This window comes from Panthera leo, chromosome D3 (genome assembly GCF_018350215.1).
Source record: "Panthera leo isolate Ple1 chromosome D3, P.leo_Ple1_pat1.1, whole genome shotgun sequence".
NCBI lineage: Eukaryota > Metazoa > Chordata > Mammalia > Carnivora > Felidae > Panthera > Panthera leo.
Genome location: NC_056690.1, coordinates 87,522,984 through 87,538,391, shown reverse-complemented (window position 1 = coordinate 87,538,391; position 15,408 = coordinate 87,522,984). Strand labels below are relative to the sequence as shown.

The window sequence follows — 15,408 nt, the reverse complement described above, 5'->3', positions numbered from 1 at the left end:
GAGCCAAAATCAAGAATCGGAAGCTTAACCGACTGAGCCACCAGGTGCCCAAGCCATGTATTATTCTCTAAGATGCTCCTCAGAAACCTCTCTCTTTAGATATGAGAGGTTCACATCCAATTACTCTACTGAATAAGTATTTGTAAAATTTATATATAATTTTTTATCTGAAAATTGGTATACCAATTGGCACTTTTGTAAGTACTTAGGATGTATTGGGGGAAAGAAAGAAAGAAAGAAAGGAAGGAAGAAAGAAAGAAAAAAAGAGAAAGAAAGAGAGAAAGAAAGAGAGAAAGAAAGAAAGAGAAAGAAAGAAAGAAAGAAAGAAAGAAAGAAAGAAAGAAAGAAAAAAGATCTCTACTCTCATGGACCCTACATTCTACAGGGAAAGGCAGAAAACCGAAATTAAAAAGGATAAATCAGTCAATTGTGCATCATTTTACAATATGAAAATAATTGTAGAAAAAAAAAGAAAAAAATAGATGTGATTAAGGCTAGAGAGAGCCAAGATTTCCTAGCTTTGTAAATGAAGAATAATCAGATAAATTACATGTTTGCAGGCAACTTATTTTGGCATATGATGCAAGGGACAGCAATGGGAAGGATCAAACACGGAAGGAAGGAAACTCAGTCCAGATGCCAAGCCAAGTGCCTTCCAAAGAGTCCTGTAGAGCAAATGTCAGCATCGTCCACTCAAGGAGCCCGTGGAGGGAACGCTTGGGCACCGGCTCCGTCACACACTGGAAAGGGACGTTCCCTGAGATGTGGTGTCCCACACTCCCAAGTGCATCTGCACAGTTGAGTTGGGTTGCACCTGTTTCTCAGGATGAAGCGGAAGGCACGCACCAAGAGTGAAAGTCGCAGACACACAGTGCCCTCAGATAAAGCGGCACCCAGCCGGTTGCCACAGCAACGGCTGGAGCAAAAGGAGGGGGAGAGGAATCTGGGCATGCCCAGTACACTGGGATTGTGGAGGCTGTGATTTAAAGGCGACGGTTTTGTGTGTCTCACTCAACAAGGAGATGTGATCAAAGGCTTCAATTAGGTAAGAGAAGTAGTGATACAAATACACAGAGGAAGAGATTCAGTCGGAGGCGACAGCCCGCACAAAGGTTGAACGGTTTTGATCAGCAGCAGGGAGCCTAGTGAGGTTGGACTTAAGTAAATCAGTGGGTGACTTACTGGCCAGAATGGGGCCCTACGAATAGGGTTCTGATCAAATAAGGCTCTGTTGGGCTACTGTAAGAATTTACACTTATATTCTGAGTGAATTAGGAAGGCGGTTAAGGCTTTTTCAGATAAAACATAACACGGGTTTGCCTTATTTTAGAAATCAAACTTGAATCTTGAAATAAGAGCAGATTCACATGCAATTGTTACTAATAATACAAGAGATCTTGTCTACCCTTCGCCTAAGTCCTCTACTATCAACATCCTGCAAAACTTATACGATATCACAACGAGGATGATATGCTGCTTAAAAGCCACTGATTTTATTCCTATTTCCCCACTGTAATTGTAGTCATTTACGTGTGTGTACGTCTGTGCATTTAGTTCCACGCAACTTTGTCATGAGCGTAGTCAAGGTACAGAACGGCTCTATCGGCACAGAAATCCCTTGTATCACCCTTTTGCCATCACACCAATCTCCCTCACTCCTCGTCCATCCCTCGTCCTGGCCCTTGGCGACCACTCATCTGTTCTCCACTTATAGAGCTGTGTGATTTCCAGCATATCGTAGAAGTGGAGTCATGCAGTGAGTATCCTCTTGAGATGGCATTTTTTCTTTCTTTCTTGAATTGAGCATAATTTTCTTGAGAGCTGTTGGACAGCACGTCAACCCTGCATCGATGGGCAGAACCCCATACTATGGCTGTGTCCCGGTCTGTTTACCCATTCGCCTGTTAGCGGAAGTATGGGTGCTTTCTAGGTCAGAACTATTATGAATAAAGCTGCTCCAAGCATTCATTCACAGGTTTTTGCATGAACATGAGTTTTCGCTTTTCTGGGATGAAGGCCCAAGAGTGCAACTGCTTGGACATATGGTTACATGTATGTGTCTTTTGTAAGGAGCTTCGAAACTGCTTCCAAAGAGGCTGTCCTATTTTATGTCACCACTATCAATGTACAGAGGAGACAGTTTCTCCGCAGTATGTAGTGTTGTTGCTGTTTTTATTTTACCCCTTCTGATTGGTGAGCAGTGATGTGTCACCGTGTTTTTAAAAACGGGGTTATGGAGACATAATTCAGAGGATTTTGTCAGTGCTGCTTTATTAAAAAATCCTTTTAAATATTAGAAAACTAATCGCTTTAAAATGAAACTTTGTGAAATGTTGCCACCTACATCAGTGTCTACTGCTTAATTTCATTCTGAAATACCATACAGATATCGCCTAAAGGAATAAACTATATAGAGAACAAATGACTCTCCAGTTAGACTTACGTGTCTTCATTTAAAAAGCTTTAATTAAAAATCTTTATGGATTACGGTAGGGACATTATATTCTGAAACATTTCTTTAAAAGACGTTGATTTATGGACCCAGGTTGGGATCTGAAATGAGACTACACCAGGAGGGGCAATTCACTGAAGCATCTGGTCATCTGATTCTAGTGCAGTCTCCAGGCTTTTAATTACGATCTAATAGTGCAAACGGGGATTCGGATGGACTGTCTACATGTCAGATTTGCAGTAAGTGAACAGAGAAATAGATGCATTCTCTGCCTGAGAAATGTGAGAAGTCACTCTCAGACATATTAAATGTCCTACATACCTTATCTTATCAGATTGAATCCTGCAGGATCAGAGAAAATACCATCAACCCACTCTTAGGATATGCATTTCTACCAACAACTCCCATGCTTAAAGGCAAACAATTTTCTAACTGGTAAATTTTCTGGTTGTCATTTAATGAGGGAGCCAGTGGCATGGTTTCCACGACACAGCTGCTCTGGAATGCGTTTTCATAATTTTTTTATTCTATCTTGCAGATTCCTTGATGGCCTGAGAAAACACTGCTGACAAATTTTTTTGTGTGTACTTCTGAAATAAGACTGTATTTAGCATTTTCCTGGCTACTCCTCAATTTTACCTGGTGTAAATATGCATTAAGAAAGTGAACAAATATCTTAAAATATCCTCGAAGGAGCCCTGAATAGCAGGGGTGTTAGGATTTAATAAGTCTGAAGAAACTGGTCATCACATAACTTTGATCAAGAGAAATAACATGGATGGAATGTCTTTGACATGCTAAGTACTGCCAGTAGATTTTATACCTAAAAGTACAAACTCACTTTAACTCTTATGACCTCTTTATTTTTATGTGATGATGCATTACAGTGAAGTAAAAGTATTAATGAGAATAGGCTCCTAATGTAAGGAAATATAATGATATCCCCAGTTTTAAACTTGGAAACAGCAGATGCCATTCTGAGAAATTCTGCAAAACCATATGTAATGCTTAAATAAGTGAAAAAAAATTGAAAAAGCAAAACATAAATATTATTTGTATTCTTAAGCTTATTTGTTTACTTGGGGGGGGGGCAGAGAGAGGGAGAGAGAGAATCCCAAACAGTCTCCACAGTGCCAGCGTGGAGCCCAGTGTGGGGCCCAAACTCACGAACCATGAGATCAAGACCCGAGCTGATAGCTATACTCAGATGCTTAACTGACTGAGCTACCCAGGTGCCCCAATGTTATTTGTTTTTTACATTAAAATAGACCAGTGGAAAATTGTTCCATTAGAATATTCCCATAAGTCTTTTCATTACAAATGTTTCCTTAGACATTTGCACACAAGAGCCATGTTTTCACTTTTGAACTCGGCCTTCTACTCTTACGTCACTGAATAGTGATATGTATCTGACCTCTACCAGACCAATCAAGTGACTTCTCCAAGTGTTTGTAAATAGAATGCAGTCTGCTGATTGCTTGTATGAGGAAACTTCAGGCTGGTTTCCTTCCAACTAATGATGGAAAATTAAGGGTAGACCACTTAGTAGGACAGTTAAGGTTTTATTGTTATTATTGCTATTGCTGTTGTTTTAGTGTTTGTTGTTTGTTTTTCTGTTTAGGGAGCTGACTTTCTAGGACATCCCAGCCCACTCGACCTAATCATATATAAAACTAGTCATGAGTATGTGTCTGAAATCTAATGCACTGATTCGTAACCCTCATTTTAAATTGGAATCATCAAATGATCTTTACAATCTATCAGCATCTGGGCAGCACCGGTGAGCAAGTTTAATCTCTGAGAGAAGTGCCCAGATACCAGTACATTTTAAAAATTGTTCAGACAATTCCTTTTTGAGCACCAGTGGCCTAGCCATTGATTTGATGGTCACTTGCAAAGTGAATGGTAAGTAAGTGTGTGAGCATCCCTTTTTGTGCCATCAAATATTATGTTGGCCTTTCAGAAAAGGTATAAGAAAATACTTGATGCAGGTTAAAGTGAAAGAACAGACCAGAAGATGCATGTAGCAAGCAGTGGAAAGGATCAGACACGAAGGGAGAGGAAAAGAACAAAACGAAACAAAGCACCAACAGGAGATATGGTACCCTAGAAGTTAAGGGTAAAAGAAAGGGTTGATTTTACTGTGAGGTCAGGAGAAATGAGAGTAACTTTCCAAGTTGATTGGACTGATTCAATTAACTCAGAACAATCTGATGCAGACAGAACCTGGCTGAACTCTTGGGCAAGGGGGCCCCTGCCCTGAGCTCCATGCTTTGAAGAGCCCCACACATTACAAATGTACTTACACAAAGGGGATTCAAAATCACATGAGCATATCTGTCCCTCAGAAAGTGGCTGGATTTGAGTGTAGACAAGGCTTTACGTAGGACAGCAGTGCATTCATCCATCATAACAGGGACGAGGGAAGTCATGTGACTAGGTTAACAGATTTGCAGTTAAAAACCTGTGGAGGTTTGTTTTCTGATTGCTTTGGGTTTGTTTTTAATGAAATAATTAGTAAATGAAGTAATCATTAAGAACCAAAAGTACTGAATGTTTCAGAGCTTCCATAACAAACAAACTAAAATTTGCTTCAAAACTCCATGCTCTATTAGCATAGTCACTGAAGAATCGATAAGAATGACTGAGAAGTCACATATGTAGCTTGAAAGAGTAGAGCCAAAAAATACAGGCCAGACTGATAGGGATCAAACCAGGGGGAATGTCACATCTCTCCAGCTGGCACTTCCCAGGTGATGCCAGGCTTACCTGTATCCATTTGTATAAGGATCATTAAGCTTTACATAAAAGGTGAACACTGGAAGATAGGACATATAACCGTCACGAGAGGACCCAGTTAGTCTGACTACAGTATCAGATTAGTAGTGCTCTAGTGAGACAGAATTCTGAAAGGAACAGAGACTCTAGAGAGTAAATTACAATGATACTATAAAGAAGGATCATCATCATCATCATCATCATCATCACTGGAGAAAAGAAGAAAGGGAGAAGTTGGGGTGAGGAGGAAAAGGAGGATGATGAAGAAAGAAGGCTGGGTGGCTGAAGGACTGCAAGAAGGAAAGCCCACCTTTCTGCTATAACATCCACTCTGCACTGTTATTTGAGAGAACAAGGGACTTACTCTGTGTTTGAACAGGTACTCTGCTGAGACTATTGTTAGAACAGTTCACACATTGGAACACTCCAGCAGTAAACATGGAGCGAAGGATCGTTACGTTAAAATCTTAATGAGTATTATCCCGTTCCCAAAACAAAATGATGTGTTTGGTCCTATTCTGATGTCCATTTTACAGACGGACATTAGAGAGCTGGATATCTTCCCAAGGTTATCTGCTTGTGGAAACCGAGTTTAGAATCAAGAGCTAATCACGGCCAGGTAGCATCGGGATGCCGTCCCCTCCCATCGAACCATAGACCGGTCCTGCAGTTAACTTCCAGAGAGAGAAACCGGGAGAAGAAAAATAAATAAGCACCGGGGTTTTTTTGACATAGAAACACTGAAGAAGGCATAAGAACCTACAAAACAAGGTGGATAAAATACTGAAGGCAAACTGCCTACCTTACACTGTGCCTGAAACCGAGACCTGCTTGCACCTAATGTGGCTCTCTACCCAGATGCATACACAAATAACCACAGGCCAGTCAGAAACACTTGTGAACAAGTGTTTTCATTAAAATGTATTCACCTGATGAAACCTTCTAAAGCCGAAGAAAATGAGAGCTGAGTAGAATATACAATTGGGAACAATGACAATGAAATGGACTATTTTGAAGAATAATTACTTATGATAATTTAGTTTAACACAATATGTTCCATCAGCAAATATTTTCATAGGCATGCTATTATTTATCTTCTCTGAAATGCCTGTCTCATTATAAGTATAAAATAGATATATGGAGTGAATTTAAAGATTAGCAGTTAGATGTCTGACCTTGAAATTTATAGATTATAGACTGTTGAAGGTATATTTTAATTTATATAAAAAATGAAGTATTTCAGACACCTCTAAAGCCAGTCACTTCTCATATACAATCTTACTATTCCAAAGAAGAATGTGAATAATAGGTCTTTAATGAACATGACATTCTTAATACTTAATAATCATAGGTATATATTACATATATAACAATTTATATTAAATCAAATAAATTTTTCTAGTCCCTTAACTGGATGACACTAATAGCAAGATATAAGATATTAAAGTAAGTGCCCGCAGAGAAAGAGCATAACAGAGGAGGTACTGAAAATATTAGGCAAATTCATTTTCATTTACAGGATGCTTTTCAAATTTGTCTCCTCATTTATGTATAAATGGAACATTTTGTTGACTACGGAAATAAATTACTTTCTATTAAGTAATATTTCATTACTTAGCAAATATAATCTCCTGTATCAAATTTGCAGGTTTCATAATGTTCAAATATATAATGTAAACAAGAAGACAGCCAAAACGTGATATTCTAAACCCTTAAAATAAGGTGAAAATAATCTTAGATAGAATGTAAAATTTAACAGGGTCAAATACAAAGTCCTCATTGTCTCCTTCCTCCCAACTTGTTCCTAAATTCTGAAACATCACGTGCCCTATTGTATAATCTGGATAACCTTACATGTCCCAGCCTCCTGTCATTATATCAGGAATAGACTGAGGAGCCATATGGATCCATCCAGAGCAAGCCTGTGAATGTGCAGTGAGAGCAGAGAGATACTTCCAAAGTAACTATATTCAAACATGTAATCAAGAAGTAACCATCAGAGTAACCTCTCTGAAACTCCTTAGTCCCTATGGCCCGCCCTCCCTGTCACTGCTCTTTTAGATTCTGGTAGTCAGCACAGGTGTCTGTATTTGCAACTAACTTCACACAATTTAAGAAATTATTATGTAAAGAAAATTAAAAAAAAAAAACAACAAGAAATTAAATTTGATAGCCATCACTGCGAACAAATTTGCAAGATTCGGGTCACAAAATTTGTGAGATAACATATAAAATGAGAACATTTCTATGCTAAGCTACTGGAAGCAGAGAGTAATTTAATATGAGTATAAATAATCAAAATACACTCCAGAGGAGTAGGCTAATTCAATAATATATTTTACAATCTCTAACAGAATGGTAAATGTATTTATATCTATGGAATTAGTATTGTGGAAAATAGAAAAAGAAAGTGATTAGTAAAGAGACAGCAAGAAACATAAAAACATATAAAATATGTGAGACAATAAAAAATATAAAACTGATAATAATATAGACAATGTAATACTAAATATGATCCCTATGATTATCAGAATCATTTAGGGGCACTGGGTGACTCAGTCAGTTAAGTGTCCGACTCTTGATTTCAGCTCAGGTCATAATTTCACCATTGGTGAGTTCAAGCCCCACCGGGCTCTGAGCTGACAGCAAGGAGCCTACCTGGAATTCTGTCTCTCTGTCTCTCTGTCTCTCTGTCTCTCTGTCTCTCTGTCTCTCTCTCTCTCCTCTCTCCTCTCTCTGCCTTTCCCCCACTTTCTCTCTCTCAGAATAAACTTAAAAAAATAAAAAATATATTTAAAAAATCATTTAAAAAACATAGGTCATGCACTTTTCAAGAACATATGTAACTTTGTCCATAGCTGGCCGTATGTCGGTTTAGAAAGCAAACCATAGATTAAAAAGGAACGCTATTGTTCAGGGTATGCTCTCTGACCCTGGTGGGAAAAGAGAACGGGCAATTAAAAAAAGGGTGAGGGATCTTGAAGCATTAGAAAAAAATCAAGTTATTTCTAAATGACCAATAGAACAAAATAAAAAAGGAGTCACAAAAGTTAGAAAACATTTTAACCTGAATCTTAATAAAAATACATTAAAGCCTATACATGTAGGTAAACTGTTGTTTAGAAACCAAGAGCCTTAATGTCAAAAAGTTTTAAAATCAATGATCTAAAATTCCATTTCAAGAATCTCAAAAGGAATAGGAGAGCAGATTTAAGCAATAAAGTGAAATAATAGTAGAAATCAATAAAATTTACATCATAAAAGAGAAAAGTGAGGAATAGTTTTTGTAAATATTAATTAATTTGATAAACCCAACTAACACTGTTCGAATATAAAATAGAAACCATGGGTACTCAGCTCAGTTGGAAAAGCATGAGACTCTTAATATAGAAAGAACCCCACCTCACAAAAATCAGGCATACTACAGATACTAAGGAAATATCATGATCAACTTTGAATCAACGAGTTTGAAAGTGAAAATAAAATACTAAATACTTTGAAAAACATAACTTATAACTTTACAAAAGAATAAGTAGATTTTAAGATAATTTAATATGTTAATAAAATAAAATTGGTTATTAAAAACTTTCTTAGAATGAACAGTTCAAGCTCCAGCAACTTCATCAGTCATTTTACCAATTTTGAAAAGTAATCCAATATTGGGGAAGAGGGAAAATGGGGGATGGGCACCGAGGAGGGCACTTGTTGGGATGAGCCCTGGGTGTTGTATAGAAGCCGATGTGACAATAAATCGTATTCATAAAGAAAGTAATCCATATTATTCAAATATTTGAAGAGGACAGAAAAAGGGACATTTTCCAACCCATTTTGTGTAAGTTTTAACCTTAATAAATCAAACATCAAATCCTTAATTCAAATCAAATCCAAAATCTCAATATCAAATCCTGACAAGGACATTGCAACAACAAAGGGCAGATTCCTCCATGATAAATATAGATGTAAAATCTTGACCAAAATATTGCAGATCAAATCTAGTGATGTAGAAACTCAAAACCCATCATGAGAAATTGGAGTGTATGGCAGGAATAGAAAACTGTTTTGACATTTGAAAGCCAATTGATATAATTTAGAACATTAACAGGAAAAAAGGGAAAAAAATAATGTATTCTTACCTCAACAGAAGTGCTGCTGTTAGCATTCATTGTAGGGAACTTCTTTAATATAATAAATAGGTATCTGAAAAGGAAAAACAAACAAACAAATACTTCAATGATTCATAATTAAGGATTAATTAAATCATTTTCCCTTGGTGGGGGGAAACACTTATACACCCTATTGCTATTTCTATCTAGCATTATATTGGATATCTTTCCAGGGAAATAAGACAAGCAAAAAAAAAAGAAAAAAAAATAGAAAAATAAGCATAGGAAATAAAAAACATATTTTTGGAGGCTATGATTGACTACAGAGAAAATCCAAACAAACTATACACTAATAGTAATTCTATTAGTAATTCTATTTATAATTAGTAATTCTATTAATAATAGCGAACTTAAAAGCTCTTGATAAATCATATCTAAGTAAAAATTCAATTGTCCAAAGACAGAGAATTTATATGAAATCTCATGGCAACCACAAAGAAAAATATCTATAGTAGATATGTTTTTTTTTAAAGATAAGGCTAATAATATCACTACCAAAAAAAATCAGATAAGCTATGAAGTGAATGTTTGTGCCACTCAAAATTATATGTGCAATCCTAATGTTCAATTTGATAGCATTAGGAAGTGAGGTCTCTGGGAAACGCATAGGTCGTGAGGTTGGAGCCTTCATAAATGGGATTAGTGGACTCATAAAAGACCCTGTAGAGTTCCCTAAAGCTAGGTCCTCACCACACACTGAATCTGGCAGCACTTTGGACATCCCAGCCTTGGACTTCGCAGCCTTGGGAACACTGAGAAATAAATGCTTGTTCTTGATCAGCCAACCAGTTTATGATATTTTTGTTCTAACAGCCTGAATGGACTAACACAGAATTGTAAAAAATCACGACATCATATGGAATATTGGTCTATCTCCGTTAAAGCTTCTTTAAGCAGATGAATACTTAGATGTGATTTTTAAGGAAGATATCACTGGAAAAAGTTCTGTGAATCATTAAGGAATTAATCGAGACCAATAATAAGTATATATAGGTGCTAGTTTAAGTCATGGAAGTGAATGAGATTAATCAAGAAAAGCAGATAAGTGAGATGAATAAATGCACGAAACATCTTAACTGGGCTCTCCTCAAAGGCGGCACACTCTTTTCACGGGTAGTATTTCATGAACAGAGGTAAAATGGCAACAGGCTAAATTGCTGTCCACCAGAAATTACTCAGGTAAATATGACTTCCTTTTGCATTTTGTTCGAAGTGGTCCAGGAAAAGTGACTCAGAATTTTGGGTTTTCTTTATCTATTCAAAGATAAGTGTAAGATTCTTTGTCTTCTGCTAAATTTTTGCCCCAGTTTTATTTATTACTAAAAAATAAAAATTGTATGTATGTATGTGTGTGTGTATATATATATATATATGTATATATGGTATACAACGTATTTTGATATATGTATACATTATGGAAGGGTGGAGCTAATTAATATATCTGACACCTCATTTTATATATTGTGAGAACATATAGTGGTGAGAACACTTGGTATCTGCTCTCATCAAACTTCAAGTATACATTATTACATACAGTCCCCTTGCTGTACATTAGGTCTCCAGAACTTATACATCTTATAACTGAAAGTCTATATACCCTTTGACCAAATTCTCCCCATTTTCGCCATCCCCCAACCTCTTAAAACCACCACATTTAAGTGGAATCATACAGTATTTGTCTGTCTCTGACTTATTCCAATTAGCATAATATCCTCCAGATTCATTAGTAAATGACAGGATTTCCTTCTTTCACTAGGCATGGTTACATGAGTGCTGAGTTCTATCTATCCTCTCTCAGCTTTGCACTCTCCTTCTACATACTGCTGTCTGTGGCATCAGGGATGTAAGCCTACCAAAAAATAAAACCAAATGAACAAGCAAACAAGCAAACAAAACAAAAAGCAACGATAACTAAACTCTTTCCCTGCACGCTCATGAGTGAGCTGACTCTCTCACACATCCTGCCAATGGAGGTTTATGAGAAAAAGGAAGGAGTAAGGAAAGGAAGCATCATTTATCCTTTTGTTCCTAGTGATTCCCGTGTTAGTAACAGAAGCATTGAGGGACTCGATGGTGACCCCAGGGGTCTGGGCTCTCAGCAGGAGAGTGGACCCCCATTTTCAGATCACTGGTGATGTTCTTCTAATAGCAGCTGTGCTGAAAACTGGGACCTCCAGCAGTTTAACGGTCCATGTGGGCTGAGTTTCCATCCAAGCTGTAAAAGTTTCATGATCTTTGATAACAACTCTCTTTTTAATTTAGCTTCTCCAGGCCTTTCCAACTCAGTTGTAACCAACTCCTACGTGAAAATTGCCTGGATTAGAAATATCTACAGTAGTTTTTATTTTCCTGACTGCACTCCAACTGATTAAAGAACAATGAGGCAGAGCAACACCAATTCCAATCAGTAATTTTACATCGGGGACTCAAATACTGAATTAAATTAGAATATGCATACTTCATATGTGATCTCAATTCAGTAAGTACTATTTCCATTGTTGTTATTAGTGGTCATTATCCTTGTCATCCTAGTTATAGAAATTAGCTTAAAATGACTTTTTAATTCATGTAATTTTTCTTTTTGTAGATTATCATTTTTTATTAAGATTTAATATCGGAATGTTTACATCTTTTCAAATGATGTATTCCTAAGTACACTGTTTCCCGAAAACTGTCCTAGATCCTAGACCATGTAGTTTGATAGATTTCAGGATGTAGGGGTTTCCTAGGGTTAAAGAGCTTTAATTTGAATCCTTAAATTTATGTGGTGCTTGGGTGGCTCAGTTGGTTAAGTGCCTGACACTCGGCTCATGTCATGATCTCATGGTTCCTGAGCTCGAGCTCCGTGTCAGATCTGTGCTGACAGCTCAGAACCTGGAGCCTGCTTTGGATTCTGTGTTTCCCTCTCTCTGCCCCTCCACTGCTTGTGCACGCTCTCTCTCTCTCTCAAAAATAAACATTAAAGGGGCGCCTGGGTGGCGCAGTCGGTTAAGCGTCCGACTTCAGCCAGGTCACGATCTCGCGGTCCGTGAGTTCGAGCCCCGTGTCAGGCTCTGGGCTGATGGCTCAGAGCCTGGAGCCTGTTTCCGATTCTGTGTCTCCCTCTCTCTCTGCCCCTCCCCCGTTCATGCTCTGTCTCTCTCTGTCCCAAAAATAAATAAAAAAACGTTGAAAAAAAAATTAAAAAAAAATAAATAAACATTAAAAAAATTGAATCCTTACATTTTCCTCAACAGAGGCTAAAAGTAGAGACTACATATTTCCTTACCTGTTTATGTAGAACTTTAAAGTTCTCTGTAGTTAAAAATTAACATATTCATTAAGTTCTTCCTCCCAAGAAACATCAAGGGAAGGAAAATGATATATTAATTTCCGTGCATCTAAAATAAATGTTCAAATTTCTGGATTTGCCCTAAAAATAATCAGTTCAAGTTGACCACTTATTTTTGTATTATTTATATAGATATGAATGTGGATATAGATATGAATGTGGATATAGATACTCATCTCACCCTGAAATAGTTTAAGTGATTAAAAATCAAGATTTCTAGTTTCCCAGGACAACAAAAATAATCAAAAAGCAGTATGTTGAAGAAAACTCAAGTAAGAAAGTTACCGTTTATAAAAAGAGTAATTAAATGACAAATTCGATATACTTCTCGCAGGATTTCAAACTTGGGCTTTTATTCTGTCACACAGACAGAATTTTTAAGAAGTCAAACATCAGAAAATGTTTGCTTTCTAACATATTTTGGCAAAACACTCAAATCTAGCTCAACTTTATAGCAAATATGCCTTGCAAATTGTGTAATGGGTTACCTTCAGGGGCCAGGCCCAAGGCATATTTGATACCCGAATATTGTCAGTGCTAGATATTAAGAGGAATATTTAGGTGCCCAAAAGGAGAAAAGCTAAAACCAGTGTTCCAGATGATAGGTAATTGTGAATGCTTGTTTCTGTCACAAAATACACCTGACTACAAGACTAGAAGGCTAATAAAAATGGCCATATGAATCTTCATAAATCAAAACACATTTATTTCTCTTGCAAGGGTTTTTGGTTTTGTTTTTGTATTTGTTGTTTTTGCTGTTAGGGCAGGCCTACTGCAAATGAAACCCATTAAAACCTGGAGCATTGTTAATATTAGACCATATACAGTAAGAACGTTGCATATAACATGTGAGAAAGTTCTTCCACTGACTTAAATGTCTGGTAAGCTTATGCAAACATTTTATTACTGAGAATTGCCAAACGTGGACATTTATTACTGCGGACGTAACAAATGGCCTAGAAAATACATTTATGGACAACTTGCTTAGTCCTGAAACCTAAGACATTTTAGGTCTAAAAAAAAAAAAAAAAGCCAACTGCTAATGCTATTGTACCCTTGAAGGCAGAAAGTGGAGTTTATGGAGGGTGAAATAAGAGTTACTGAATGCTGCAGCTTGACTGCTTTTACTACCTAAATGAAATGCAAAAGAGCTTGGTAGGGAACTCAAGAGTGAATAAAGGTGCCTAGGCTGTAAGAGATTTTTAGGAATTTCAGGCAATGATCTCAATAATGTTTATCCAAATAGGTCATGACATTTCATAAATCAAAATAAATTGATTCATTCCTTTTTATTTCCATTTTAGTCAAGTGGAAATAAGCATTTAAAAAAAAAGATCACTGACTCCATATATTTGGTACTTGCAAAATCAGTATATCGCCAAGTTTGTTCATAGAATTCCCTGGATCAGTTAATGGAGTTATCTGGCCATATTTCTAAGGAGGAGTATTTATTTAAAGAATTATAAGGGAAAAAGTAGTATTAAAATATATAAAATCTTAAATAATATAAAATCATTTCTTAATTGGGTCAAACAATTGATTTCCAGGTATGCCTCTGCTCTGCACTTTTAAGAGATTTATCACAGAATCAGGATTGCACCAGATTCGTTGACCGCATTTATCGTCAAAGAAACTCGGTTCTCCACAAATGCGTTTCCATTATCAAGAGCAGTGCTTCTTCCAGGCCACTGTATTTGTATTGTATCCTCCCCAATACAAATGACGTACCATTACTTTGATCTCCTTTACTTTTCATCTTTATAGAAGTAGATCCGGTTTTCCTACATGTACCCAAACAACCATTATTGATTTTGGTTCTAACCCTCTTCGATCAAATATTAACTATAATGTATAAAATTACAGTGAACATTTTTGAGCATGGAAATATAGTAAATTAATCTATGGAATATATTATAAAAAGGAAAAAAAAAACTTATTTCCAGGTAGTTCTTCACAGAACATATACAAATGGGTTGGGCTTTAGAATTAACACCATAGGGGAGCCCGGATGGCTCAGTCGGTTAAGCCACGGACTCTTAGTTTCGGTTCAGGTCATGATCTCACAGTTAAGGGGTTCGACCCCCACGTCAGGCTCTACACTGAGTGCCAGAGCTGCTTGGGATTCCCTCTCTCCCCCTCTCTCTGCCCCTCTCCTGGACATGTGCACTCTATCTGTCTCTCTCAAAAAGAAAAACTTTAAAAAAGGAAAAAATTGACACTTCAGGAGTGCCTGGCTGACTCACTCGGTGCAGCACGTGACCCTTAACCTAGGGGTTGTGGATTCAAGTCCCATATTGTGTGTAGAGATTACTTTAAAATAAAATCTTAAAAAAAATAGAATTGACACTTTATTAGAATGTAATTTTTTTCTCTGTTTTAATGATCTTCAAAATAAGGTTTCTTTACAACAATTCCTTCTTGGAAGAATAAGGAGTTATTGTTTAAGGAGTACAGAGCCGCAGTTTGGAAAGATGAAAAAGTTCTGGGGCTGGATGGTGGTGACGGTTAGATTACAATGTGAATGTATCCATGTCATTGGACTGTATACTTAAACAAAGTTAAAATGGTAAATTTTATGTTATGTATATTTTCTCACAATTTAAGAAATAAAACACAGAAAAGTATACCTTTTTATTAAAACAGAGTCTGTAGCTTTTGGAACCACTTTGTTTCACTCCTCATGT

At 36.8% G+C, this 15,408-nt stretch overlaps 1 long non-coding RNA gene across 1 annotated transcript; it reads left to right on the top strand.

The window, feature by feature from the left end:
- The first annotated feature begins 955 nt into the window (after nucleotides 1-955).
- LOC122204139 lies at nucleotides 956-14,423 on the top strand. The gene is made up of 3 exons (XR_006195507.1): nucleotides 956-1,045; nucleotides 11,656-11,872; nucleotides 14,272-14,423. It is a non-coding gene; the product is annotated as an uncharacterized LOC122204139 (long non-coding RNA).
- The last annotated feature ends 985 nt before the right edge of the window (nucleotides 14,424-15,408 follow it).